At 38.5% G+C, this 27853-nt stretch overlaps 1 protein-coding gene across 2 annotated transcripts in view; it reads right to left on the bottom strand.

The window, feature by feature from the left end:
• LOC118374289 (zinc finger homeobox protein 4-like) overlaps window positions 1–8701 on the bottom strand; it is a 216358-nt gene extending 207657 nt beyond the window's left edge. For both annotated transcript variants that reach the window (XM_052501100.1, XM_052501103.1), the window contains exon 1: window positions 8369–8701. The gene's annotated coding sequence lies outside the window, so the exon portion shown is untranslated. The remainder of the gene's footprint in view (window positions 1–8368) is intronic.
• Window positions 8702–27853: the final 19152 nt, after the last annotated feature.

Here is a 27853-nt window from a genome sequence, read left to right as displayed (position 1 = left end):
TACGTCTGGCTGTATAAAACACCTCAATATTCTGACATTTGGTTTTATGTATCATAACAAACAGAGCCTCTAAAAACTGAGATCGTCAAAGGAAATTGAAATCGGAGTGAAACAAATCGCTGCGTGGTTTGTTTCCTGTTAGCTGAGTGACTGTATGAGGAGAAAACCAGGTTGTTTCCTTTAAACTGGGTGACTGTATGGGGAGAGAACCAGGTTGTTTCCTTTAAACTGAGTGACTGTATGGGGAGAGAACCAGGTTGTTTCCTTTAAACTGAGTGACTGTATGGGGAGAGAACCAGGTTGTTTCCTTTAAACTGAGTGACTGTATGGGGAGAGAACCAGGTTGTTTCCTTTAAACTGAGTGACTGTAAGAGGAGAGAACCAGGTTGTTTCCTTTAAACTGAGTGACTGTTTGGGGACAGAACCAGGTTGTTTCCTTTAAACTGAGTGACTGTATGAGGAGAGAACCAGGTTGTTTCCTTTAAACTGAGTGACTGTATGAGGAGAGAACCAGGTTGTTTCCTTTAAACTGAGTGACTGTATGAGGAGAGAACCAGGTTGTTTCCTTTAAACTGAGTGACTGTATGGGGAGAGAACCAGGTTGTTTCCTTTAAACTGAGTGACTTTATGGGGAGAGAACCAGGTTGTTTCCATTAAACTGAGTGACTGTATGGGGAGAGAACCAGGTTGTTTCCTGTTAACTGAGTGACTGTATGGGGAGAGAACCAGGTTGTTTCCTTTAAACTGAGTGACTGTATGGGGAGAGAACCAGGTTGTTTCCTGTTAACTGAGTGACTGTATGGGGAGAGAACCAGGTTGTTTCCTTTAAACTGAGTGACTGTATGGGGAGAGAACCAGGTTGTTTCCTTTAAACTGAGTGACTGTTTGGGGAGAGAACCAGGTTGTTTCCTTTAAACTGAGTGACTGTATGGGGAGAGAACCAGGTTGTTTCCTTTAAACTGAGTGACTGTTTGGGGAGATAACCAGGTTGTTTCCTGTTAGCTGAGTGACTGTATGGGGAGAGAACCAGGTTGTTTCCTGTTAGCTGAGTGACTGTATGGGGAGAGAACCAGGTTGTTTCCTGTTAGCTGAGTGACTGTATGGGGAGAGAACCAGGTTGTTTCCTTTAAACTGAGTGACTGTATGAGGAGAGAACCAGGTTGTTTCCTGTTAACTGAGTGACTGTATGGGGAGAGAACCAGGTTGTTTCCTTTAAACTGAGTGACTGTATGAGGAGAGAACCAGGTTGTTTCCTGTTAGCTGAGTGACTGTATGAGGAGAGAACCAGATTGTTTCCTGTTAGCTGAGTGACTGTATGAGGAGAGAACCAGGTTGTTTCCTGTTAACTGAGTAACTGTATGAGGAGAGAACCAGGTTGTTTCCTGTTAGCTGAGTGACTGTTTGGGGAGAGAACCAGGTGGTTTCCATTAAACTGAGTGACTGTATGAGGAGAGAACCAGGTTGTTTCCTTTAAACTGAGTGACTGTATGAGGAGAGAACCAGGTTGTTTCCTGTTAGCTGAGTGACTGTATGAGGAGAGAACCAGGTTGTTTCCTGTTAACTGAGTGACTGTATGAGGAGAGAACCAGGTTGTTTCCTGTTAGCTGAGTGACTGTATGAGGAGAGAACCAGGTTGTTTCCATTAAACTGAGTGACTGTATGAGGAGAGAACCAGGTTGTTTCCTGTTAGCTGAGTGACTGTTTGGGGAGAGAACCAGGTTGTTTCCATTAAACTGAGTGACTGTATGAGGAGAGAACCAGGTTGTTTCCTGTTAACAGAGTGACTGTATGAGGAGAGAACCAGGTTGTTTCCTGTTAGCTGAGTGACTGTATGAGGAGAGAACCCGGTTGTTTCCTGTTAGCTGAGTGACTGTATGGGGAGAGAACCAGGTTGTTTCCTGTTAACTGAGTGACTGTATGAGGAGAGAACCAGGTTGTTTCCTGTTAGCTGAGTGACTGTTTGGGGAGAGAACCAGGTTGTTTCCATTAAACTGAGTGACTGTATGAGGAGAGAACCTGGTTGTTTCCTGTTAACTGAGTGACTGTATGAGGAGAGAACCAGGTTGTTTCCTGTTAGCTGAGTGACTGTTTGGGGAGAGAACCAGGTTGTTTCCATTAAACTGAGTGACTGTATGAGGAGAGAACCAGGTTGTTTCCATTAAACTGAGTGACTGTATGGGGAGAGAACCAGGTTGTTTCCTGTTAACTGAGTGACTGTATGGGGAGAGAACCAGGTTGTTTCCTGTTAACTGAGTGACTGTTTGGGGAGAGAACCAGGTTGTTTCCTGTTAACTTAGTGACTGTATGGGGAGAGAACCAGGTTGTTTCCTGTTAACTGAGTGACTGTTTGGGGAGAGAACCAGGTTGTTTCCTGTTAACTTAGTGACTGTATGGGGAGAGAACCAGGTTGTTTCCTGTTAACTGAGTGACTGTTTGGGGAGAGAACCAGGTTGTTTCCTTTAAACTGCGTGACTGTTTGGGGAGAGAACCAGGTTGTTTCCTTTAAACTGAGTGACTGTTTGGGGAGAGAACCAGGTTGTTTCCTTTTAACTCAGTGACTGTTTGGGGAGAGAACCAGGTTGTTTCCATTAAACTGAGTGACTGTTTGGGGAGAGAACCAGGTTGTTTACATTAAACTGAGTGACTGTTTGGGGAGAGAACCAGGTTGTTTCCTGTTAACTGAGTGACTGTATGGGGAGAGAACCAGGTTGTTTCCATTAAACTGAGTGACTGTATGGGGAGAGAACCAGGTTGTTTCCATTAAACTGAGTGACTGTATGGGGAGAGAACCAGGTTGTTTCCATTAAACTGAGTGACTGTATGGGGAGAGAACCAGGTTGTTTCCTGTTAACTGAGTGACTGTATGGGGAGAGAACCAGGTTGTTTCCATTAAACTGAGTGACTGTATGGGGAGAGAACCAGGTTGTTTCTTGTTAACTGAGTGACTGTATGGGGAGAGAACCAGGTTGTTTCCATTAAAGTGAGTGACTGTATGAGGAGAGAACCAGGTTGTTTCCATTAAACTGAGTGACTGTATGGGGAGAGAACCAGGTTGTTTCCATTAAACTGAGTGACTGTATGGGGAGAGAACCAGGTTGTTTCCTGTTAACTGAGTGACTGTATGGGGAGAGAACCAGGTTGTTTCCATTAAAGTGAGTGACTGTATGGGGAGAGAACCAGGTTGTTTCCTGTTAACTGAGTGACTGTATGGGGAAAGAATTAGTGTGGACTGTATTACACCGATGTGTATCTCTAACCTCACATTAAAACCATGAAAAAGATCACTGACCGACACCATCCTACACCTCATCCCAAATGAAATCAAAGAGGGAAAAATGAAATGAAGGACTGGAGGCACAGGAAGACAACAGAATATGAGTGTTTTAATAACAGGATGTGGGAGATTGTGCTGTTCACATCCTAATGGCTGTGAATCCAAGCCAAGCGTCGCTGCTGCTGCGATTACAAACCTATCGTGCCTCTCTCTCTCTTCACATTCCACTCATTTAGTATCCAGGGCACCGTACAGTAGTCAGTGAATACACATACTTTGCCTCACGTTGGAATCAAACCACTAAACCCTGGCGTTGGAAAACCCAAGTCCTACCAACTGAGCCACACAGGACAGTCTCACTCTGTCCCTCTATCAATAGCTATCCCTCTCTCAATCTAGGTCAGTCGAATACGATGAAAAACTGAGAACAATACCCCTAGCACATATGAAAATCACACAGCTGTTTGACACACACCAGATGGTAGAGGAAGGAAGGTGGAATGAACACGTGTCCACATGTATACTGTCTCTTAATGAAGGTCTGCTAGGCCACAGGAGTCACAGTCTATTCCATGTGAAAATGAGATGCGTATGACTACAGTAATGCATCTGTGTCTGTATTATCATACAGACTGCTGCTGCTAGGCCATGTCATTAACTTCCATTCATCACACACCAACCACATATCTAACACCAACATTTACAATTTCTCCAAGATATTTCCATTTCCTTCCATTAAAAATGAAGGGGGGGGGAAAGAGAATCCTACTTGACTGTCTGGTGTGTAGAAAGTCATCCTGTTCACCCGACCGTGGCATTCAATGATGGGGATTTGGAAATAACCTGTGTGTGTGTGTAAGGGATCTTCTCTTTAGTAACAACTACTACTTGGATTACTAGGCCGTCTTATGTATTCAACCAGACTCATATTTTGCCCCTTTCTACCTTTAGTCTGATTGGTATAGCAGTGATATAGTCCACCTGACTATGTCCTATAGAGATCTACAGGAGAGAAAAAAACATTAAAATGCAGGAAGAAGAGACTGAAGCAATTCTCTGTCTCTGTCTCTGTCTCTGTCTCTCTCTCTCCCTCTCTCTCTGTCTCTGTCTCTCTCTCTCTCTCCCTCTTTCTCTCTCTCTTTCTCTCTCTCCCTCTTTCTCTCTCTTTTCTCTCTCTCTCTCTTTTCTCTCTCTCCCTCTTTCTCTCTCTTTTCTCTCTCTCTCTCTCTCTCTCTCTCTCTCTCTCTCTCTCTCTCTCTCTCTCTCTCTCTCTCTCTCTCTCTCTCTCTCTCTCTCTCTCTCTCTCTCAGGATTTTAAATCATCTGACTTCCATCTATTAGAAGAGAGACTTATTGAGGTAGAAACCATAAAAAATGAAGGAGGGAAATTTAATCCTTGAAATATTGATTTTCCCATTAATATCAGATAGGTAGAGGGTGATGAGGCTGGGTGGAAATGACACATCGTCGACCCGAAGAGAGGCTGGTGCCAATCTTACTGCTGGATATGCCTGCCTGCCCGGGAAGAGTTATAGGTAGGTTTCGCCTCTATCTCTCTCCCTGCCCCTCTATCTCTCTCCCTGCCCCTCTATCTCTCTCCCTGCCCCGCTATCTCTCTCCCTGCCCCGCTATCTCTCTCCCTGCCCCTCTATCTCTCTCCCTGCCCCTCTATCTCTCTCCCTGCCCCTCTATCTCTTTCCCTGCCCCTCTATCTCTCTCCCTGCCCCTCTCCCTCTCTCCCTGCCCCTCTATCTCTCTCCCTGCCCCTCTATCTCTCTCCCTGCCCTCCCTCTATCTCTCTCCCTGCCCCTCTCCCTCTCCCTGCCCCTCTCCCTCTATCTCTCTCCCTGCCCCTCTATCTCTCTCCCTGCCCCTCTATCTCTCTCCCTGCCCCTCTATCTCTCTCCCTGCCCCTCCCTCTATCTCTCTCCCTGCCCCTCTCCCTCTCCCTGCCCCTCTCCCTCTATCTCTCTCCCTGCCCCTCTATCTCTCTCCCTGCCCCTCTATCTCTCTCCCTGCCCCTCTCCCTCTCTTCCTCTATCTCTCTCCCTGCCCCTCTCCCTCTCCCTGCCCCTCTCCCTCTCTCTCTCCCTGCCCCTCTCCCTCTCTTCCTCTATCTCTCTCCCTGCCCCTCTCCCTCTCCCTGCCCCTCTCCCTCTCTCTCTCCCTGCCCCTCTCCCTCTCTTCCTCTAGCTCTCTCCCTCTCTCTCTCCCTGCCCCTCTCCCTCTCTTCCTCTATCTCTCTCCCTGCCCCTCTCCCGCTCTTCTCCTATCCCTTCTTCTCCCCCCTATTGTCTTTCTCTCTAGTAGCACCTTGATTAAGGTTGTAATGATGAAATGTGCTGTTAGCTGTGGAAGATGTTGAATCATATAAGAAGCACTAATACACGATGTTGTGAGTTGTAAATTCAGTTGAACTATAAGCCGTTACACAGAAGAACCACGGGGCTGTCTCTTGTTTTGTGTCCCTTCCTGACGCCATTGGCCTGATGTGTTTTATACACACTAATACACGTGTTATTATACAATCAAATGTATTAATTAATACAGCCCTTTTTACATCAGTCGATGTCACCAAGTGCTACACAGAAACCCAGCCTAAAACCCCAAGCAGCAAGCAAGGCAGATGTAGAAGTGTTGTTATATATATTACGTTATCACTCTCTGCAACCTTTACATTCTCCTGTTGTAAGCACATTGATTTACTGAAACGCTTTGCATTGTTTTTGATAATAACCAATTACAGCTTTTACTCTTCACTTTCAATTGTCCTCCAAGACTGGCAGTATAGGTCAAACACATCCTCAATCCCCTATCGAGGCTTGCTTTAAACCCAGTGTAATGTGCATTATATCGCAGGCGCGTGCGCGCGCGCGCACACACACAGTAATAACATTGCTGTAATAATAATAATATTCATCATCACAGTAAAACAAAACCAACGCGCAGCCGTCAGACAAACTGAAGGTCCAGTAGCATTGCCTTAAGAACAGGACTGAGAGAGAGAAAACACGTAACCATGTTCTGTGAGACAATTACATCCCAAATACTGACGAAACTCACTGTAATTACATTTTTCCATCTTTTCTCATAATTTATTTTTGGGGGTTTTAACATCGTTAAATGGAGTGTTGCGTAGCTTATTAGAAATAAAATATTAGTAGCATACATTAATTTGACTACATAGCATTGAACCCATTTCTCCCAAATGACCACTATTCAGATAATTGTTTCATTGTTTAATGGTGTCAAATAGGCTATATCAACTTTAATTCTCAGACTCATTAATGCACAAAAATTAACACATGTAATTCGTTGGAATTATCCTTATAATATGCAAGTCATAGTTCCAAACCACTATTGCAGCATAATCATAATAATAATCATTTCATATAAATATTTATCAAAATAATTGTATCCAAAATTGTACAAGGGTAAAAATAATTTCTGCAGACCTCATTTTTGCTTAAGTCCAACAGTCCTTAATTCTAAAAATATCGTATATCCATTAAATACAAACGGTTTGTTTCCAAAGTTATTTATCTAGCTAAAGAACTACAAATACCCGAAAATAGCTCAAATGATTTCCCCTTAAACCAAAGCAAAAAACAAAGAAATGTAAAAATCGTCCTAATATGCCGAAGAAGAGAAAGCCGTAGTTGAAATCCAGTAGAAACATCATCATGCAGCTGATGTGCCGTAGAAAGAGCGAGCGGAGAGCGCAAACACACACACACACACCCACAATACATACCGGAGTTTGAAGCTGCCTCTCGTGTCCCCGTGTTTTTTTGCTCTCTTAATGCAAGCGATCGATGTCCCTGTCACTGTTGTGTCCCAATCCCAGCCAAGACTCTACCTCAAACCAGTCAGTCATCAGGCAAAAAAAACTACCACAGCCCCTCTCCTCACCTGTCCTCTGTACCCCAAGTTACTCTAAACAACCAGCATGCATCGACAACTCACCACCGAAGCCTGGGCTAAAACCTAATCACTGGCAATGCAAGGACAATTCATTATATGGAGAAAAAATATGAACCCACCAAAGCGAATGAATGGGGAGAACATGAATCTTACGTTACGGCAATATAACATGAATAAAGAAAATAGAGAACACATAATGAAGAGTTTGGGCCTCTTATGCTCTTTTTCCCCCGATTTTTAAAGATTTTATCAAAAATATTTAAGAATCGTGAGTTTCTGGATCCAGGGGACCTGCGTGTTATCAGTAGCCCAACGACTGGTCTCCTTCCCCGGCCACACAGCCACCCCACGGCTCGGTACAATGGCTACTCCTTTACACACAGCAGGTAGTTGGGAATTGTAGGACCATTATACATTGAACATACATTGAATCTCAATAGTATAATCTAAAAAGACAATACATATATCTATTTAAACAATATATACGCTTGACGGTGTAAATCGTGTTGCTTCGCGTCGTTTAAGAATGTATACGGTGTTAAACGTAACAATAACGTGAGGAAGATAGCGACATTATCAGAAAACAAATGAATGGATACATTGTAGCCTAACCGCCGAACCGTCAGGTCCAGCTTTTAAAAGTGGTCCAGCACTGAAACCAGGCAGAACTCTTTCACCGGGAGAAGACAACAGGGATAAAACATTCACGTATCCTAGACCACCATAGATCGGACCTCGGTACGTCTAGTCTAGCCCCGTAATTAACCAAGTCACACCGGGGAAATACCTGATATCATGTAACGATTTGTTTTCCGTTGTATTTCACAGATCGTATGACATTACGATCGGAATGAGACAAACCCTAGCAAACTTTGAGAACAGATTTGGCCGAGGCAGCAATGGCAATGACACTCACGTAAAGGCTTTCGTCTGGCCCGTGACAATTTTCTGCTAGTAAAACCAAAGCAGGACTTCAACAAACACCTCAACATGCGATGTTTTCCAGTGCAAAGCTGGGCTGGGCTATTGCCGAAAACATACCACATGAAAACAGCTGCTATCTGCTGAGCGCTATGTCAAAGATTCTGCGGGATCCACCTAAAAATATATTCAATATTTGACCTGAATTAAACACCCACTACTCAATAAAAGTTAAATAAAAAAACTTACTTTCTACCCCCCGCAGTTTGTTCCCTTTCTTCCCCTGTTTTTGGTTTGAAAACAAAGTCACATCCAATAGTTGCGAAATATGATAACACAAAAATGGAAAAAGGGGAAAAAATGTATAATCCTCCCAACTTTATTGAAAAAAAATAAACATACAAAATGGCAAGCGGTATGAAAGCTATCCTTTGGGTCCGATCGGTGAAAGATGTCTCGACTGCAGCCTCTCAGTTCGGTTGTGGAGCGGTCGAGAAACTGCGGAAAGGAAATGAAAATCCGATATGTCTTTATTCTGCTAATTATTATCGTTTTAGCCCTGTTTAAAAAAATGGCTGATTAAGTTGAGTGCGCATGTCTTTGTGTGTCTATTCCCGATATGCACTCTGGGAATGGAAGAGAGAGGGCGAATGAGAGAGGGTGGGAGAGAGAGGAAGAGAGAGAGGAACAGAGAGAGAGGTGTAATTAGCGAGCTGATCAACAGTCTCCACATTGCAAATGACGCACTGAGCCCCTGTCCAGAGCAAAGCCCTTAGGACGGAACGCGTCAGATTGACCAAAGTGATCTTATCAAGAGCACATTTTTACGGTTTTATCGGCTAGTCCAAAGACATGCAGAACAACAAATAGCCATTTCCTGTTAACCAAATTGAGTACAGAATTAGAGAAATCACCCTTGTTTATATATAAAGGTCCGCAGACGAGGACAAAACCATAGCCTGATATGCCACCCGGTGCAAGGCACATATAAAATATATTATTATGTTAAAGCTGTTCAGAATGTCACTATATATTCCAAATGTATTGATACGTTTATCTTATTTTGATATCCTGATTTTATTAAATATATAGGATAATATTTGATCTAGTGGATTTAAATATGTGGAATCTTGAGAGATGCACAGATTGAAGATGCTTACATAGAACCCTGTATCAGATAGAGACTAATTGAATGTGTTTAACTGTGTTGTAAATTGAATACCGTATGTAAAACACGGGCATGTTGTCAATATTGAACACAATATCGATATGTTTATTACATTGATGTAAAACTATGACAGAACAAGAAAGCAGGTCTGGCTATGAAAAACTGAAGAGAACAGGCGTTTAGGCCTATACAGTGGAGGAACACGCCGGCCTTATACATATGATATGTATTTACATATACATTTTATCTCAATATTATAACTTGATGCAAAGTCAATTTAAAAAAAGTCTAAATTATAAGGCCTACATTATGTTCTTCCTTCATCATGTTTTAAGAGTATCTAAAAGGTTTAAATAGTGTAGAATGGATTTGACTTATTGTAGAGCTTAGAAGAGCATAGATTGGTCTACGCGTCTATGGATGTCAAGAACATAGCAGTATTTATATGACATAGTAGATAGATAGGCCCAATGCAGAGGCCACATTATGAGAAACGAACCAGTCGTTAGAAGATATGGGTTAACAATAACGACATGTTTATTAACGTGTTTTTCTTTGTGACGATACGATGGTAAACATATATCTCGTGATTGATAGAAAGTAGCCTATAGCCTACACAAGCATCACCTTAGAAAATAACTTTAAAAAACTGTAAATATATGAGCATCAAAGCTCATGGTACCAACTCCCAGTCCACATAGGATGACTGGGCTTTATGGAGCCATGCATAAAACCTCAGGCAATGTAAAACCCATTGAATCCAACACACCATTCAAACCAATACATGTATATAGGCCTATTCATTGCATTAGTCCGTTTAGCTATGTTCCCTTCCACCCTGAGCCTTTTTACTTCATGTGTTCTCTCTCATAACAGACGCTATCCGGAGAGAGACCTGAACATGGTCTTCATCGTGGAGGGAAGCAGAAGATCGGTTCTCCTTCATGGAAAAAATCGAAGGGGGTGAATTGACTGAGCTGAGTTTTGGGATCCTATGATAAGGCTGCTGGCAGCCAATACATCCTACTGCAGTAGCCTACAACTGAACCAGACCCACACCGACCCAGCCCAAACTAAGCTCGACCCAGGGCTGCTGTTTCCCGGACTACTAGGGCTGTGACCTGTGTTAAATGTGGTCATCCGAGGCGTCACTTTTCGCAGATCTGAGGCTGTTGCTTTTTAGCGTCCTCCAGGGATTCAAAACGGCTCTTCCCGGAGAGGCGACTCACTCGGCGGACAGGAGGAGCCAGGCAAGCCGCTGCCTGGTTGGAAAACCAGCATGGAGCAAGCAAGGGGCAATGGACGGAGCGTTGCAGACAGATTTTCTGGTCTCACAGAATCGTAAAGCTATAACAAGAAACCTGGTGCGATGTACTAAAGGTTGTTCTGAATGTTTAACTATTGATTGATTTTATTTTCAGGTGGTCACTTATTTTCTTGCGAGGACGCAGACTAATACACTCGTAGCAGGCGACTGTGAGGGACGTGTCCATATATTGCAGAAATCCACTTGTTTTTTGTTTTCACGGTGAAAGAAGAAAGTAAGGCGGATTTAAGGGCCTGATACTCGTTATCTTAACCTCATGCATTTGTAAATCCCCTGGTCGCCTCCCTCTCACTGTTCCAGCAGACGATGCTCTTTCTCCGGAGGCTGCTTGACAAAATACCAAGTTAACTAACATTTCGCCCCATTTCCATATCTCAGAATCCCCAATTAATTATATATTATCTGTAAACTCAGAGTGTGTGTGTGTGTCCCCAGGTTAGACTGAAGGGTGAAATAAAACGATTAAAAAAGGACCGTACGTTGCCAATTGAGTTTATATCAGAAAGACCATTTGCAAGTTTTTCATTTTCAAACGAATACGAATAAAAATATAACGATTATTGCTTTTTGTGAATGGTTATTACAATAATAATACAATAATATGGGATCAAATTCCTGACGCTTTCTCCTTGGGTCATTGTTTTCCATCGCTTTGAGGCATGTTCAGCCCTCGGTAGCGGTCTGACTCCTACCATAAGGACTGGGAGGTTGGGGGTTCTCCCTTGTTTCAAATCTGATGGTTTTAGTCCAAAGCACCGGCGCCCTCTGGGGTCCGTTAGGTCACGAATGGGGAAGTTTGACCCTTTCCTCAAAACACACAGACCCACTGGCAAACCCTCTATACCCAACACATTGACCCGTGTCCCTTAGGCTACACACAGACCCATAACCAGAATACCCCAGCACAAGTCACAACACGTAGAGAAGCAGCAGCACACGTGCAGCGTGTGTTAGCGACGGAAACACACAAGGACTCAAGGAGGTAATGTTAAATAAAAAACTGTTTTTCTTTATCAAAATCCATAACTACCAATGGGCAAATATAGCCCCAAAATAATGGAATTTATGGTCAAATCATGAGCATCAAAATGGTCAGAATTTAATCACATATCAAAATTCATGTCAATTCATGTCATTAGAATATTGCGTGGCAGTGCACAGTGAATTTGAATAAAACAAAAGCTTGTGATGCTAACTAATTACTTCCCCCAAATTATATAGAACTTGTTCATATAGTTTCACTTGCAAAATACGTTTACAAGGAGAATCAAATAATATTCCAATACTTTGCGTAACACATTACGTACAAACATAACTCCACATAGAAATCTCAAATGTATTCTCCTTCCATTCAAACACCGAATAATGTCCGATACCAATGAACTTTTCCCCCACATTAACCCAACCTAAAACTTCTCGACGTTTTAATGGCATGGACCCTAAACCAGACAACTCGAATACATAAACATACAATCCGTTTATAACTTTGAATATTCCTTCCTTTAAATTTCCAAAAGCATATACCCATGCAGCAACAAAAGAGAAATAAAAACTATACCTTTGGTAAAATAGCATTCCGTTTCTCTTTTCTGTATCTTACTCGTACGCTCAGTAGCAATCCGCTTATAGCATATGGAATCTGTTTTGAAAATGCCTAGATTTTTGGCACATTGTCATTGAAAAGAAGGGAGCGAAGTGTTGCCGCTACAGAATGGGGGAAATGAGTGCGCATTGGACGCAGCCTCCCCTCTACATGGACTTCTCCAACTTTAATTTAATATTCCGCAATGTGAAGGTATATAATGCAAGAATTTCAGAGGAAGGAACCGCTTGGTGTTTTTTCAGTATTTCATCCGTAGGAGAGGAGGACAATGCTTTTGTGTCTATTGTCTGTCCCCTCTCGCTTGTTTTATCTGTCCCGGTCAATTTTGATATTTCACAAGCAAAACAAAATATGTTTACTTGTTTGTATTTAGATCACTTGCCAATAACTCCCGTGTCATCTGGGGCTCGTGTCACGCTGGAATCATTCCTAACATAAAATCGAGACCTATAAACGCTTGTTTGTAAAACACTGAGTCAAAAATCAATGTATTGGGACATTTCAATCGATTATATAAACGAAAATCTATAGGCAACATGAGGCCGATATCAGCCCACTCTCAAGCTCTCATCAAAGGAGAGGAAAAAAGAGATGGAAAGGAGAAAAGAGGGAAAGACAGCTATAGGGTTTAAAACGAAGCTTACATTAACGTTCTATAGCGGGGTGACTACTCTGTGGCTATATGTCAGAGTGCTTCCAGATGGGAGATGATAGGGCAAGCCTTGATGACAACAATTGGACTATAGTACGTAATCAAAGCGACCACACGGATTACGGCTACATTTAAAGGGTCAACTAGAGCAATTCCAGCCAATATCACATTTCAGCATCACATCACATTAATCCGCCGTTTCTCGACGGCCTCTCACCAGGCATTAATCAAAAATGGTGAATCAAATCAGGGGCAATCTATTCACTGGTTGCATTGTTACCAGGAGATAAGAAAACAGCAACCCCACACGTGCGTTTATTGCATAAACTGTGCATTAATAATACGCGGTATGATATTAGGGAAAGAGGGGGGTAGAATCACGAGGTGTCAATCATGTAACATTTACATGGAATCACAGCTGCTCGCGTCTCCGGACTGTAGGGGAGGGGTGCGCGAGCAGGCACAGGCCGTGCGTGAAAGGGTTTAAGGAGGTGTATGGAGGGGTAGAGGTGTGTCCACGCACGCGGTGCCATTCTGTTTATTTGATAAGAGGAAATCAATGGAACAGATTGTAAAGCCTTTACCAGGACCAGACGCGCGTGCAGCCTGCACGGTGTTCCCGGGTTTAATAGGGGGGCTTGGTGAAAAGTGACTTCCAGAACAGCGGCGCGCGAACGGGTCGATCTGGTGAGGAAATTTACACGAAACTGTACACTCATAGGCTACACTTGACAACACTTGATCACCCCCACGACAACACTCGCGCGCACACACACACACACACACACACACACACACACACACACACACACACACACACACACACACACACACACACACACACACAAACCCCTCCATCTCTTTATCCCCATCCAACCCTCCTTCCATTTAATCTCCCTCGCCCTTGTGCCCCTTCCCACTTGGCCCTTGGTCCTCGCCGTGCGCGAGTTTTTCATTCTTGATCCCTCTTTAATAGACATGTGCGCAGGAGTGTCCTCCATATAAATCTATCTCCTCAAAAAGTGCCTCTGCCATATACCTCCACATACCAGACGCAACCCTTATCCAAACCACAAATATCCGTTAGCACAATAATGTACAAGTAACGTGAATTCTACAGAAATATGATGACGATGAAAAGACAATCTGGTAATGTGGGAGACGCACCTGCACTCTTTGTCCCTGTCTTTTGACACACACACAGCGAGAAAGAGAGAGAGAGGGGGGGGGGGAGGCTACTGGCCATTGTGAAGAAGAACAAAAGACGTTGTATCTCTACCTATACAGGTCTAATGGGCCTACTGGGATTATTTAGATTTTCATTTAGTGCCTGAAATGTGATCACTAGTCCAGAGTAGGCTAAATCAAATTAGAATAACTAGGCTATATCTTCATTTTAGAAATGAACTTGAATATTTAACGATTTAATCCTAATTATGTAAATAAGTAATAACTATACCAATAATAATACAAAATGATAGGAAATAATAATAATAATAATGTAATAATAAAAAATACATTTAATAAATAATTAAGGTTTTCACTTAAATCACCAAAAAAACAGCACCTGAGATTTGTACTTTCTAATAAATCATTTTAAAAAACGAAATATTTTCTGCCAAATGCTTTTATGAATTAAAAGGGTAAGCATGGAGCTTTTCTCTTCAAAATCTTATTAAAATACTTTCCATGACAACACCAGCCAGAACATGTCAATTTACTGGACTACTGTCCGCTGTCCTCTCTAAGGAGGGTCCTCAGATATCCACTATCCTTCTCTTGGGGTTACCCTCTACCCCTCTTCTCGTACTCAATGGGCCGTCCTCGCACGGTAAATAACTCGGTTACTATTGGACCGCACCGCAAAGGGGAGAAGTCAATTCCATGGCAACAATTTGACAGCTAGGAAGCTCGAGTCATCAAAGCTAGAGACAGACCAAATCACAGTCAAGTCCACCAGGCCAGGCCACACGACCATCGCAAATGCACAGATTAGGTTGATGCCTATTAGACATTTGGAAATGCTTGAAGTGAGGCGTCAATTTAGACCCATGATGCACTGTTAGGTTTATAAAACACAAATAATCCAACTATATTCCTACATGACAGCCTAATGGTCAATAAAAAATTAACAACAATTATTTGTATTATGACAGTCAATAAAAATGATTAACGTTTTATGGAGGGTGATCAATGTGCATTTATCTATAATACTAATTAAAACAAGTTTAATATCAACAATATAATTATTCTCTAGCCAGTGACCAACCGTTGATATTCTGAATTAGAAAAATAGATCATTCCAGTTTTCCATAATTATATTGAGGCTATGAATCTATGATACTAATAGGGTCATCTTAATATAATAAACATAACTACATAATTAGTCATTTTGAGTGAGGTGAAACCCACAGCTTAGGATCTCTGAGTGGACCCCGGGAAGCCTTGGCAGCAGATAATTGTTTTATAAAAAAAATACAAAATAAAAATCTAATAAATACTGATAACAGAGAATCCATTCTGTGCGAGGATATCTTATCCCTCAGTCCATATGGACTAGTAAAGGCCTGACTGACAGTATGAAAGGACTCTAGGTATTGGAGGGGATGATCTATGTGGCCCTATGACTGCTGTATCTCACACTCAATTTGTGCAAATATTTACAAAAATAATTTCTGCAGATTTTGTGCATTTTTGTGCGACTTAATTAGAAGGAAAAGGAACACATTTTTGTGTGACTTCAATCATAGGAAAATATATTTTGGGGGGGCAAACTTCAGAACAATCTTTTGAAAGTTATTGGAGCAATGCATGATGGACAATGTTGTTCTACACTGACTTTGTTGTGTCCCACATTTATTTATATTCTTATGTAGTCTTACATTACATTACATTTTTGTTATTTTTTTTATGAATCCCAGTGCTGTTTTCTATGCTCGTTTTTGCTCGATGCTTTGCGATACTGGTGCCATGTCAGATTTGATGACGGTTGCCAGTTTAGAATAAAATGCTCTATTTGCCTGTTGTATTTTGTTGTGACATTCTTAAGGTATTTGATTAAGGAATGGGGATACATTTTCAAGATGGGAAATTCATTCATCAATAAATGTGGGGAAAGAGAAGACCTGGAAAAAAAAATCTGTTTGGTTTAAATTCCCCCGGTGCAACTGCATGGTATTTGTAACTATAACGAGTCTGGACTATGATCAATTAAACCATAATGATACATTTTAAACAGGTTCATGTAAAATAATGAATTATGTTGGTTTACAATTATGGCTTCTCCAAGGCTATTTCATTGGCGGCAGGGTAGCCTAGTGGTTAGAAAGTTGGACTAGGAACCGGAAGGTTGCAATGTCAAACCCCCGAGCTGACAAGGTACTAATCTGTTGTTCTGCCCCTGAACAGGCAGTTAACCCACTGTTCCTAGGCCGTCATTGAAAATAAGAATTTGTTCTTAACTGACTTGCCTGGTTAAATAAAGGTAAAATTAAATAAAAATAAAAAATACAAATAAATTATCATGGTCATTAAATACTTAGGCTATTGTAACAAGCCTTAATGCCAGCGTTTTAGGCCTACTGCCTCTGCCCAGGGGAACACTCGGCTTTCATGGCAACGGCCATTAGAGTTCACTTTGTCATGTTTGAGCCCTGGTTAGAGTCCCTGTTGCAGCTTTCACTTTCTTCCACTACATTGGTGGCAGCGTTGGGATCACGTCCAGCTCACCTTTAGTTCTGTGATCTAGTGGTGGGAAGCATTCTGTTTTTCAGCACTGTGTTGGATGAAATTGCTTTGATATATCTAGTGAACAATGGATAAGTAACAATGGGCGTGACAGATAGAAGTAGTCACTACAGGTGTGATCAAGCCTTACATCAAAGTTGCCTGAAGCTGAATGGAAAGTGCTATGCCCTTACCAGTTATTCAGAAGAAAATCCACTGTGACTGTCTAATTTACATAAGTTAACTTACCAGTGTGTGGACCCAAAACAAACACATTCTACACATTTACAAACAACCTGTTTAAATTGTTATGGCAACCATGGTGTTCTGTTGTTAATGAACCTTCTATACCTAATAACCTGACAATGTTCCACATCATATAGGTAGACCAATCATTTAAGTGTGTTACGCAGCAAAACACAACTATCCTTTTTTATGATGCAAACCAGTAATATGAATCACTGTTGAGCCATCCTGTTCTGATCTAGTGAGATGGATGTAAAATTCTTTATAGCCTAGAATCGAGGCCTTTCCCAGTCATAGAGGACAAAGCTAGGCCTAGGTTCTCATTGGCGAAGACTGAACTCAAATTAAGGGTTATACAGTACCAGTCAAAAGTTTGGTCACACCTACTCATTCCAGGGTTTTTCTTTATTTTTTTACGATTTTCTACATTGTAGAATAATAATGAAGACATCAAAACTATGAAATAACACATATGGAATCAGATAGTAACCAAAACAGTGTTTAAACAAATCAAAATCTATTTTATATTTGAGATTCTTCAAAGTAGACACCGTTTGTCTTGAAGACAGCTTTGCACACTCTTGGCATTCTCTCAACCAGCTGCATGAGGTAGTCACCTGGAATGCATTTTAATTAACATGTGTGCCATGTTAAAAGTACATTTTTGGAATTTATTTCCTTCTTTATATGTTTGAGCCAATCAGTTGTGTTGTGCCAAGGTGGTATACAGAAGACAGCCCTATTAGGTAAAATATCAAGTCCATATTATGGCAAGAACAGCAAAGAGAAACAACAGTCCATTATTACTTCAAGACATGAAGGTTAGTCAATACAGAACATTTCAACAACATTGAAAGTTTCTTCAAGTGCAGTCGCAAAAACCATCAAGCACTATGGAGGAGGAGGTGGGATGGTGTTTTGCTGGTGACACTGTCAGTGATCTATTTAGAATTCAAGGCACACTTAACCAGCATGGCTACCACAGTATTCTGCAGCGATACGCCATCCCATCTGGTTTTCGCTTAGTGGGACTAATATTTGTTTTTCAACAGAACAATGACCTCCATGGTGTGTAAGGGCTATTTGATCAAGAAGGAGAGTGATGGAGTGCTGCATCAGATGACCTGGCCTCCACAATCACCTGACCTCAACACAATTGAGATGGTTTGCGATGAGTTGGACCTCAGAGTGAAGGAAAAGCAGCCAACAAGTGCCCAGCATATGTGGGAACTCCAAAAAGCATCCCATGTGAAGCTGGTTGAGAGTATGCCAAGAGTGTGCAAAGCTGTTATCAAGGCAGAGGGTGGTTACAACAAATAATCTCAAATCTAAAATCAAATATATTTGTTTATCACTTTTCTGGTTACTACATGAATCCATGTGTTAGTTCATAGTTTTGATGTCCTTACTATTATTTTACAATGTAAAAAATAGTAACAAATAAAGAACAGCCCTTGATTGAGTAGGTGTGTCCAAACTTTTCACTGGTACAGTATGTCAGACTCTCCTACAGTGTAAATCAAATCAAACTGTATTTGTCACATACACATGGTTAGCAGATGTTAATGCGAGAGTAGCGAAATGCTTGTGTTCTAGTTCCGACCATGCAGTAATATCTAACAAGTAATCTAACAATTTCACAACAACTACCTTATACACACAAGTGTAAAGGAATGAATAAGAATACGTAAATAAAAATATATGAATGAGTGACGGCAGAACGGCATAGGCAAGATGGTATCGAGTACAGTATATACAGTACATATGAGATAGGTAATGTAGGGTATGTAAATATTATATTAAGTGGCTTTGTTTAAAGTGGCTAGTGATACATATATTATATCAAGATGGCAAGATGCAGTAGATGGTATAGAGTACAGTATATACATATGAGATGAGTAATATAGGGTATGTAAACATTCGTGGCGTTGTTTAATAAAGTGGCTAGTGATACATTTATTCCATCAATTTTTCCATTAATAAAGTGGCTAGAGTTGAGTCAGTATGTTGGCAGCAGCCACTCAATGTTAGTGATGGCTGTTTAACCTTTTTGGGATAGGGGGCAGCATTTTCACTTTGGATGAATAGCGTGCCCAGAGTGAACTGCCTCCTACTCTGTCCCAGATGCTAATATATGCATATTATTATTAGTATTGGATAGAAAACCCTCTGAAGTTTCTAAAACTGTTTGAATGATGTCTGTAAGTATAACATAACTCATATGGAAGGCGAAAACCTCAGAAAAATCCAAGCATGAAGTGGGATATTTGAGGTTTGTAGTTTTTCAAAGCTTGGCCTACTGAATACACAGTGTCTATGGAGTCAAGAGGCACTTCCTACGGCTTCCACTAGATGTCATCAGTCTTTAGAAACTGGTTTGAGGATTCTACTGTAAAGGAGGGGCTCATGAGACCTGTTTGAGGCAGTGGTCTGGCAGAATGTCTCAGACTTGTGACGCACGCTCCCGACAGAGATAGCTCTCGTTCCATGGTTTTTCTTCAGACATAAAACATTTTCCGGTTGGAAGCTTATTGATGTTTTTATGTTAAAAACATCCTAAGGTTTGATTCCATACATCGTTTGACTTGTTTCTACGACCTGTAACGGAACTTTTCGAGTTTTTGTCTGGACGAAGTGCTTGCGCCTCATGAAGATGGATTACTGGGCTGAACATGCTAACAACAAGTGGCTATTTGGACATAAATGATGAACTTTGTGGAACTTTATGGAACAAATCAGTCATTTATTATTGAACTGTGATTCCTGGGAGTGCCTTTGGATGAAGATCATCAAAGGTAAGTGAATATATATATAGTGTTATTTCTAACTTCTTCTGTTGACTCCAAAATGGCGAATATTTCTCTGGCTGGTTTGGGCTCTAAGTGCCGTTCTCAGATGATGCTTTTTCCGTACAGTCTTTTAAAAATCTGACACAGCGGTTGCTTTAAGTAGATGTCTATATTTAATTCTGGGAATAACTGTTGTATCTTTTATCAATGTTTATTATGAGTATTTCTGCAAAATCACCAGATGTTTTGGAATCAAAACAATGCTGCACTTAACGCGCCAATGTAAACTGAGATTTTTGGATATAAATATGCACATTATCGAACAAAACATACATGTATTGTATAACATGATGTGCTATGAGTGTCATCTGATGAAGATCGTCAAAGGCTAGTGATTCCTTTTATCTATATTTCTGCTTTTTGTGACTCCTATCTTTGGCTGGAAAAATGTCTGTGTGTTTTTTTGTCTTGGCTATGACCTAACATAATCATTTGTTGTGCTTTCGCTGTAAAGCATTTAAAAATTGGACACGATGGGTAGATTAACAACACTGTCATCTCAGATTTTCAAAATATGCTTTTGAACCATAGCTAAACAAGCATTTGTGTAAGAGTATTGATAGCCTAGCATAGCATTAAGCCTGGCATTCAGCATGCAACATTTTCACAAAAAGAAGAAAAGCATTCAACTAAAATAATTTACCTTTGAAGAACTTCAGATGTTTTCAATGAGGAGACTCTCAGTTGGATAGCAAATGTTTTTCCAAAAAGATTATTTGTGAAGGACAAATCGCGCCGTTTTGTTCATCACGTTTAGGTAAGAAAAAAAACGAAAATGAAGTCATTACAAAGCAAACTTTTTTCCAAATTAACTGCATAATATCGACAGAAACATGGCAAACGTTGTTTAGAATCAATTCTCAAGGTGTTTTTCACATATCTATCGATGATAAATCATTCGTGGCAGTTTGGTTTCTCCTCTGAAGAAATGGAACGCGCATGGACCTGGAGATTACGCAATAATTTTGACGCAGAACACCGGGCGGACACCTGGTAAATGTAGTCTTTTACGGTCAATCTTCCAATGATATGCCTACAAATACGTCACAATGCTGTAGACACCTTGGGGAAACGACAGAAAGTGCAGGCTCATTCCTGGCGCATTCACAGCCATATAAGGAGACAATGGAACACAGCGCCTTCAGAATCTGGGGCATTTCCTGTATGAAATTTCATCTTGGTTTCGCCTCTAGCATTAGTTCTGGGGCACTCACAGATAATATCTTTGCAGTTTTGGAAAAGTCAGCGTTTTTTCTTTCCAAAGCTGTCAATTACATGCATAGTCGAGCATCTTTTCGTGACAAAATATCTTGTTTAAAACGGGAAGGTTTTTTATCCAAAAATTAAAAGAGCGCCCCCTATCTCGAAGAAGTTAAATGTTTTTCTCGCGTTGGCTGCAGGGATGGAGAGCCCGCAGGTTTTGGTAGTGGGCCATGTCAGTGGCACTATATTGTTCTCAAAGCGAGCAAAGAAGTTGTTTAGTTTGTCTGGGAGCAAGACATCGTGGTCCGCAACGGGGCTGGTTTTCTTTTTGTAGTCCGTGATTGACTGTAGACCCTGCCACATACCTCTCGTGTCTGAGCCGTTGAATTGCGACTCTACTTCTACGTCTCTATACTGACACTTAGTTTGTTTGATTGCCTTGCAGAGGGAATAGCTACACTGTTTGTATTCGGTCATGTTTCCGGTCGCCTTGCCCTGATTAGTGCAGTGGTTCATGCTTTCAGTTTCGCGCGAATGCTGCCATCAATCCACGGTTTCTGGTTGGGGAAGGTTTTAATAGTGCATCGGTGATGTGGGTACAACATCACCGATGCACTTGCAAATTAACTCGCTCACCGAGTAGTATTTTTCTATCCACACATACTAATCATATGCATATACTATATTCCTGGCATGAGTAGCACGGCGCTGAAATGTTGCGCGATTTTTAACAGAATGTTCGAAAAAGTAGAGGGTAGACTGAAGAGGTTAAGGTGATAGAACTGGTATCATTGTTTTAGGGTTATGAAACCCATAGCTGAATGTCTTCAGACTTCTCTCGATTTATTTACAGAGAGCAATTTGCATGTTATTACAGGTAGTGTCCATTTATTTACATAGAGACATTTTCATGTTATTACAAGTAGTGTCCATTTATTTACAGAGAGCAATTTTCATGTTATTACAGGTAGTGTCCATTTATTTACAGTAGTGTGTTGATTAATATTGATTTCTTCAGTGGAAATACAGAATATGTATAAATATGCCAAATAAACTAAAAGCTAAATCAAGTAGAGATTTACGACTATTTAACCATGTTAATCATTGCTGAAACATGTCAACTATAAACATTTAACCATGTTAATCATTACTGAAACATGTCAACTATAAACATTTAACCATGTTAATCATTACTGAAACATGTCAACTATAAACATTTAACCATGTTAATCATTACTGAAACATGTCAACTATAAACATTTAACCATGTTAATCATTACTGAAACATGTCAACTATAAACATTTAACCATGTTAATCATTACTGAAACATGTCAACTATAAACATTTAACCATGTTAATCATTACTGAAACATGTCAACTATAAACATTTAACCATGTTAATCATTACTGAAACATGTCAACTATAAACATTTAACCATGTTAATCATTACTGAAACATGTCAATTATAAACATTTAACCATGTTAATCATTACTGAAACATGTCAACTATAAACATTTAACCATGTTTAATCATTACTGAAACATGTCAACTATAAACATTTAACCATGTTAATCATTACTGAAACATGTCAACTATAAACATTTAACCATGTTAATCATTACTGAAACATGTCAACTATAAACATTTAACCATGTTTAATCATTACTGAAACATGTCAACTATAAACATTTAACCATGTTAATCATTACTGAAACATGTCAACTATAAACATTTAACCATGTTAATCATTACTGAAACATGTCAACTATAAACATTTAACCATGTTAATCATTACTGAAACATGTCAACTATAAACATTTAACCATGTTAATCATTACTGAAACATGTCAACTATAAACATTTAACCATGTTAATCATTACTGAAACATGTCAACTATAAACATTTAACCATGTTAATCATTACTGAAACATGTCAACTATAAACATTTAACCAGTTTAATCATTACTGAAACATGTCAACTATAAACATTTAACCATGTTAATCATTACTGAAACATGTCAACTATAAACATTTAACCAGTTTAATCATTACTGAAACATGTCAACTATAAACATTTAACCAGTTTAATCATTACTGAAACATGTCAACTATAAACATTCAACCATGTTAATCATTACTGAAACATGTCAACTATAAACATTTAACCATGTTAATCATTACTGAAACATGTCAACTATAAACATTTAACCATGTTAATCATTACTGAAACATGTCAACTATAAACATTTAACCAGTTTAATCATTACTGAAACATGTCAACTATAAACATTTAACCATGTTAATCATTACTGAAACATGTCAACTATAAACATTTAACCATGTTAATCATTACTGAAACATGTCAACTATAAACATTTAACCATGTTTAATCATTACTGAAACATGTCAACTATAAACATTTAACCAGTTTAATCATTACTGAAACATGTCAACTATAAACATTTAACCATGTTAATCATTACTGAAACATGTCAACTATAAACATTTAACCATGTTAATCATTACTGAAACATGTCAACTATAAACATTTAACCAGTTTAATCATTACTGAAACATGTCAACTATAAACATTTAACCAGTTTAATCATTACTGAAACATGTCAACTATAAACATTTAACCATGTTAATCATTACTGAAACATGTCAACTATAAACATTTAACCAGTTTAATCATTACTGAAACATGTCAACTATAAACATTTAACCAGTTTAATCATTACTGAAACATGTCAACTATAAACATTTAACCATGTTAATCATTACTGAAACATGTCAACTATAAACATTTAACCATGTTAATCATTACTGAAACATGTCAACTATAAACATTTAACCATGTTAATCATTACTGAAACATGTCAACTATAAACATTTAACCATGTTAATCATTACTGAAACATGTCAACTATAAACATTTAACCATGTTAATCATTACTGAAACATGTCAACTATAAACATTTAACTGTTAATCATTACTGAAACATGTCAACTATAAACATTTAACCATGTTAATCATTACTGAAACATGTCAACTATAAACATTTAACCATGTTAATCATTACTGAAACATGTCAACTATAAACATTTAACCATGTTAATCATTACTGAAACATGTCAACTATAAACATTTAACCATGTTAATCATTACTGAAACATGTCAACTATAAACATTTAACCATGTTAATCATTACTGAAACATGTCAACTATAAACATTTAACCATGTTTAATCATTACTGAAACATGTCAACTATAAACATTTAACCATGTTAATCATTACTGAAACATGTCAACTATAAACATTTAACCATGTTAATCATTACTGAAACATGTCAACTATAAACATTTAACCATGTTTAATCATTACTAAAACATGTCAACTATAAACATTTAACCATGTTAATCATTACTGAAACATGTCAACTATAAACATTTAACCATGTTAATCATTACTGAAACATGTCAACTATAAACATTTAACCATGTTAATCATTACTGAAACATGTCAACTATAAACATTTAACCATGTTAATCATTACTGAAACATGTCAACTATAAACATTTAACCATGTTAATCATTACTGAAACATGTCAACTATAAACATTTAACCATGTTAATCATTACTGAAACATGTCAACTATAAACATTTAACCAGTTTAATCATTACTGAAACATGTCAACTATAAACATTTAACCATGTTAATCATTACTGAAACATGTCAACTATAAACATTTAACCAGTTTAATCATTACTGAAACATGTCAACTATAAACATTTAACCATGTTAATCATTACTGAAACATGTCAATTATAAACATTTAACCATGTTAATCATTACTGAAACATGTCAACTATAAACATTTAACCATGTTAATCATTACTGAAACATGTCAACTATAAACATTTAACCATGTTAATCATTACTGAAACATGTCAACTATAAACATTTAACCAGTTTAATCATTACTGAAACATGTCAACTATAAACATTCAACCATGTTAATCATTACTGAAACATGTCAACTATAAACATTTAACCATGTTAATCATTACTGAAACATGTCAACTATAAACATTTAACCATGTTAATCATTACTGAAACATGTCAACTATAAACATTTAACCAGTTTAATCATTACTGAAACATGTCAACTATAAACATTTAACCATGTTAATCATTACTGAAACATGTCAACTATAAACATTTAACCATGTTAATCATTACTGAAACATGTCAACTATAAACATTTAACCAGTTAATCATTACTGAAACATGTCAACTATAAACATTTAACCAGTTTAATCATTACTGAAACATGTCAACTATAAACATTTAACCATGTTAATCATTACTGAAACATGTCAACTATAAACATTTAACCAGTTTAATCATTACTGAAACATGTCAACTATAAACATTTAACCAGTTTAATCATTACTGAAACATGTCAACTATAAACATTTAACCATGTTAATCATTACTGAAACATGTCAACTATAAACATTTAACCATGTTAATCATTACTGAAACATGTCAACTATAAACATTTAACCATGTTAATCATTACTGAAACATGTCAACTATAAACATTTAACCATGTTAATCATTACTGAAACATGTCAACTATAAACATTTAACCATGTTAATCATTACTGAAACATGTCAACTATAAACATTTAACCATGTTAATCATTACTGAAACATGTCAACTATAAACATTTAACCATGTTAATCATTACTGAAACATGTCAACTATAAACATTTAACCATGTTAATCATTACTGAAACATGTCAACTATAAACATTTAACCATGTTAATCATTACTGAAACATGTCAACTATAATCATTTAACCATGTTAATCATTACTGAAACATGTCAACTATAAACATTTAACCATGTTAATCATTACTGAAACATGTCAACTATAAACATTTAACCATGTTAATCATTACTGAAACATGTCAACTATAAACATTTAACCAGTTGAAAGACAGTGAATACATGACAACTTGATAAAAATATTTAATGAAAAATAATTCACATAAAAATGAGTACGAACAGAGTCTGTGTGTGTGTGTATTATGGTGTGTATCATAAAAATGAGTACGAACAGAGTCTGTGTGTGTGTGTGTGTGTGTGTATTATGGTGTGTATCATAAAAATGAGTACGAACAGAGTCTGTGTGTGTGTGTGTGTGTGTGTTATGGTGTGTATCATAAAAATGAGTACGAACAGAGTCTGTGTGTGTGTGTGTGTATTATGGTGTGTATCATAAAAATGAGTACGAACAGAGTCTGTGTGTGTGTGTGTGTATTATGGTGTGTATCATAAAAATGAGTACGAACAGAGTCTGTGTGTGTGTGTGTGTATTATGGTGTGTATCATAAAAATGAGTACGAACAGAGTCTGTGTGTGTGTGTGTGTGTGTATTATGGTGTGTATCATAAAAATGAGTACGAACAGAGTCTGTGTGTGTGTGTGTGTGTGTATTATGGTGTGTATCATAAAAATGAGTACGAACAGAGTCTGTGTGTGTGTGTGTGTATTATGGTGTGTATCATAAAAATGAGTACGAACAGAGTCTGTGTGTGTGTGTGTGTATTATGGTGTGTATCATAAAAATGAGTACGAACAGAGTCTGTGTGTGTGTGTGTGTATTATGGTGTGTATCATAAAAATGAGTACGAACAGAGTCTGTGTGTGTGTGTGTGTATTATGGTGTGTATCATAAAAATGAGTACGAACAGAGTCTGTGTGTGTGTGTATTATGGTGTGTATCATAAAAATGAGTACGAACAGAGTCTCTGTGTGTGTGTGTGTATTATGGTGTGTATCATAAAAATGCATTCCCAGTCCCCAAACAAATACCTTCATCAAAACCACAAACAAAAACAGAAAAAACTGTATTTTTTTCTCCAATCTGGCAACCCTCATAAAATTCGACATGGCCTTGTATAAAATGCATTATGAAAGAAATAGTGTAACGTAGGCTCCACAAAATATGAAATCCATTATTTTGTTTGTGGTTATTTGATTGGGGAATGGGGATACATTTTTATGATACACACCATAACGTAGGCTGCACAAAATATGAAATGCTGTAGATCTACTGTTGCCTACATAGAGAAAGGGTATTTTCTGACTGCAAATGTACCAGTTTCCCAAAGTATTAAGTGAAAACAAACATAAAAAAACAGTATTGGCATTGATAAGACATTTAAAAAACATAAGGCTACTATTATATTATAATTATGTTGGTTACAACTTGGTTGATTAACAATATTGTGTTGTTAACACGTTTGTTTTTTTATATAAATAAATGTGGTAAACAAAAAAAGGCAGTGTAGAACATCATTGCCCATAATGCATTGCTCCAACAACTTTCAAAAGTTTTCCCCCCAAAATGTATTTTCCTATGAATGAGGTCGCACAAACATTTGTGTATTTTCCAACAAATTTACGCTCCAAAATGTTTTTTTTTACACAATTAAGCCACACGAAAAACACACAACATTTGCTGAAATACTCTTTGTACATATTTGCATGAATCGAGAGTGAGATTGTGTTGCAATTGATTATCTTTGTTCTGGTACAGGATAGAGAAAAGTCTAGAAGGATTATCTATGCAAATTATTCATCACCACAACATAGAGAGGATGAGAAAGAGAGGTAGACAAATTGAGAAAGATATTTGTTATTTTAATGTCATGTATTTTCAACATTTGTCTTCTTGAATAAACTGCTATTCAGATTTGGTACTTGACATGACCATGGAATACATCACCTGAGTTCATATTGGTGGTTGCTTTTATTTTTGGGTTGAAATGAAGAAAAGTGGCCAGTTTCATAAGGACCATCCAACAGCATCCCTCCCTTCAATTAAATACACTTCCTCCAAACAACATGTCACAACCATTTGGCCTGGGGAATTT

This window comes from Oncorhynchus keta, chromosome 4, assembly GCF_023373465.1.
Source record: "Oncorhynchus keta strain PuntledgeMale-10-30-2019 chromosome 4, Oket_V2, whole genome shotgun sequence".
Classification (NCBI taxonomy): domain Eukaryota; kingdom Metazoa; phylum Chordata; class Actinopteri; order Salmoniformes; family Salmonidae; genus Oncorhynchus; species Oncorhynchus keta.
Note: the sequence above shows the minus strand (reverse complement) of the source record. Positions and strands in the feature narration are given on the sequence as shown.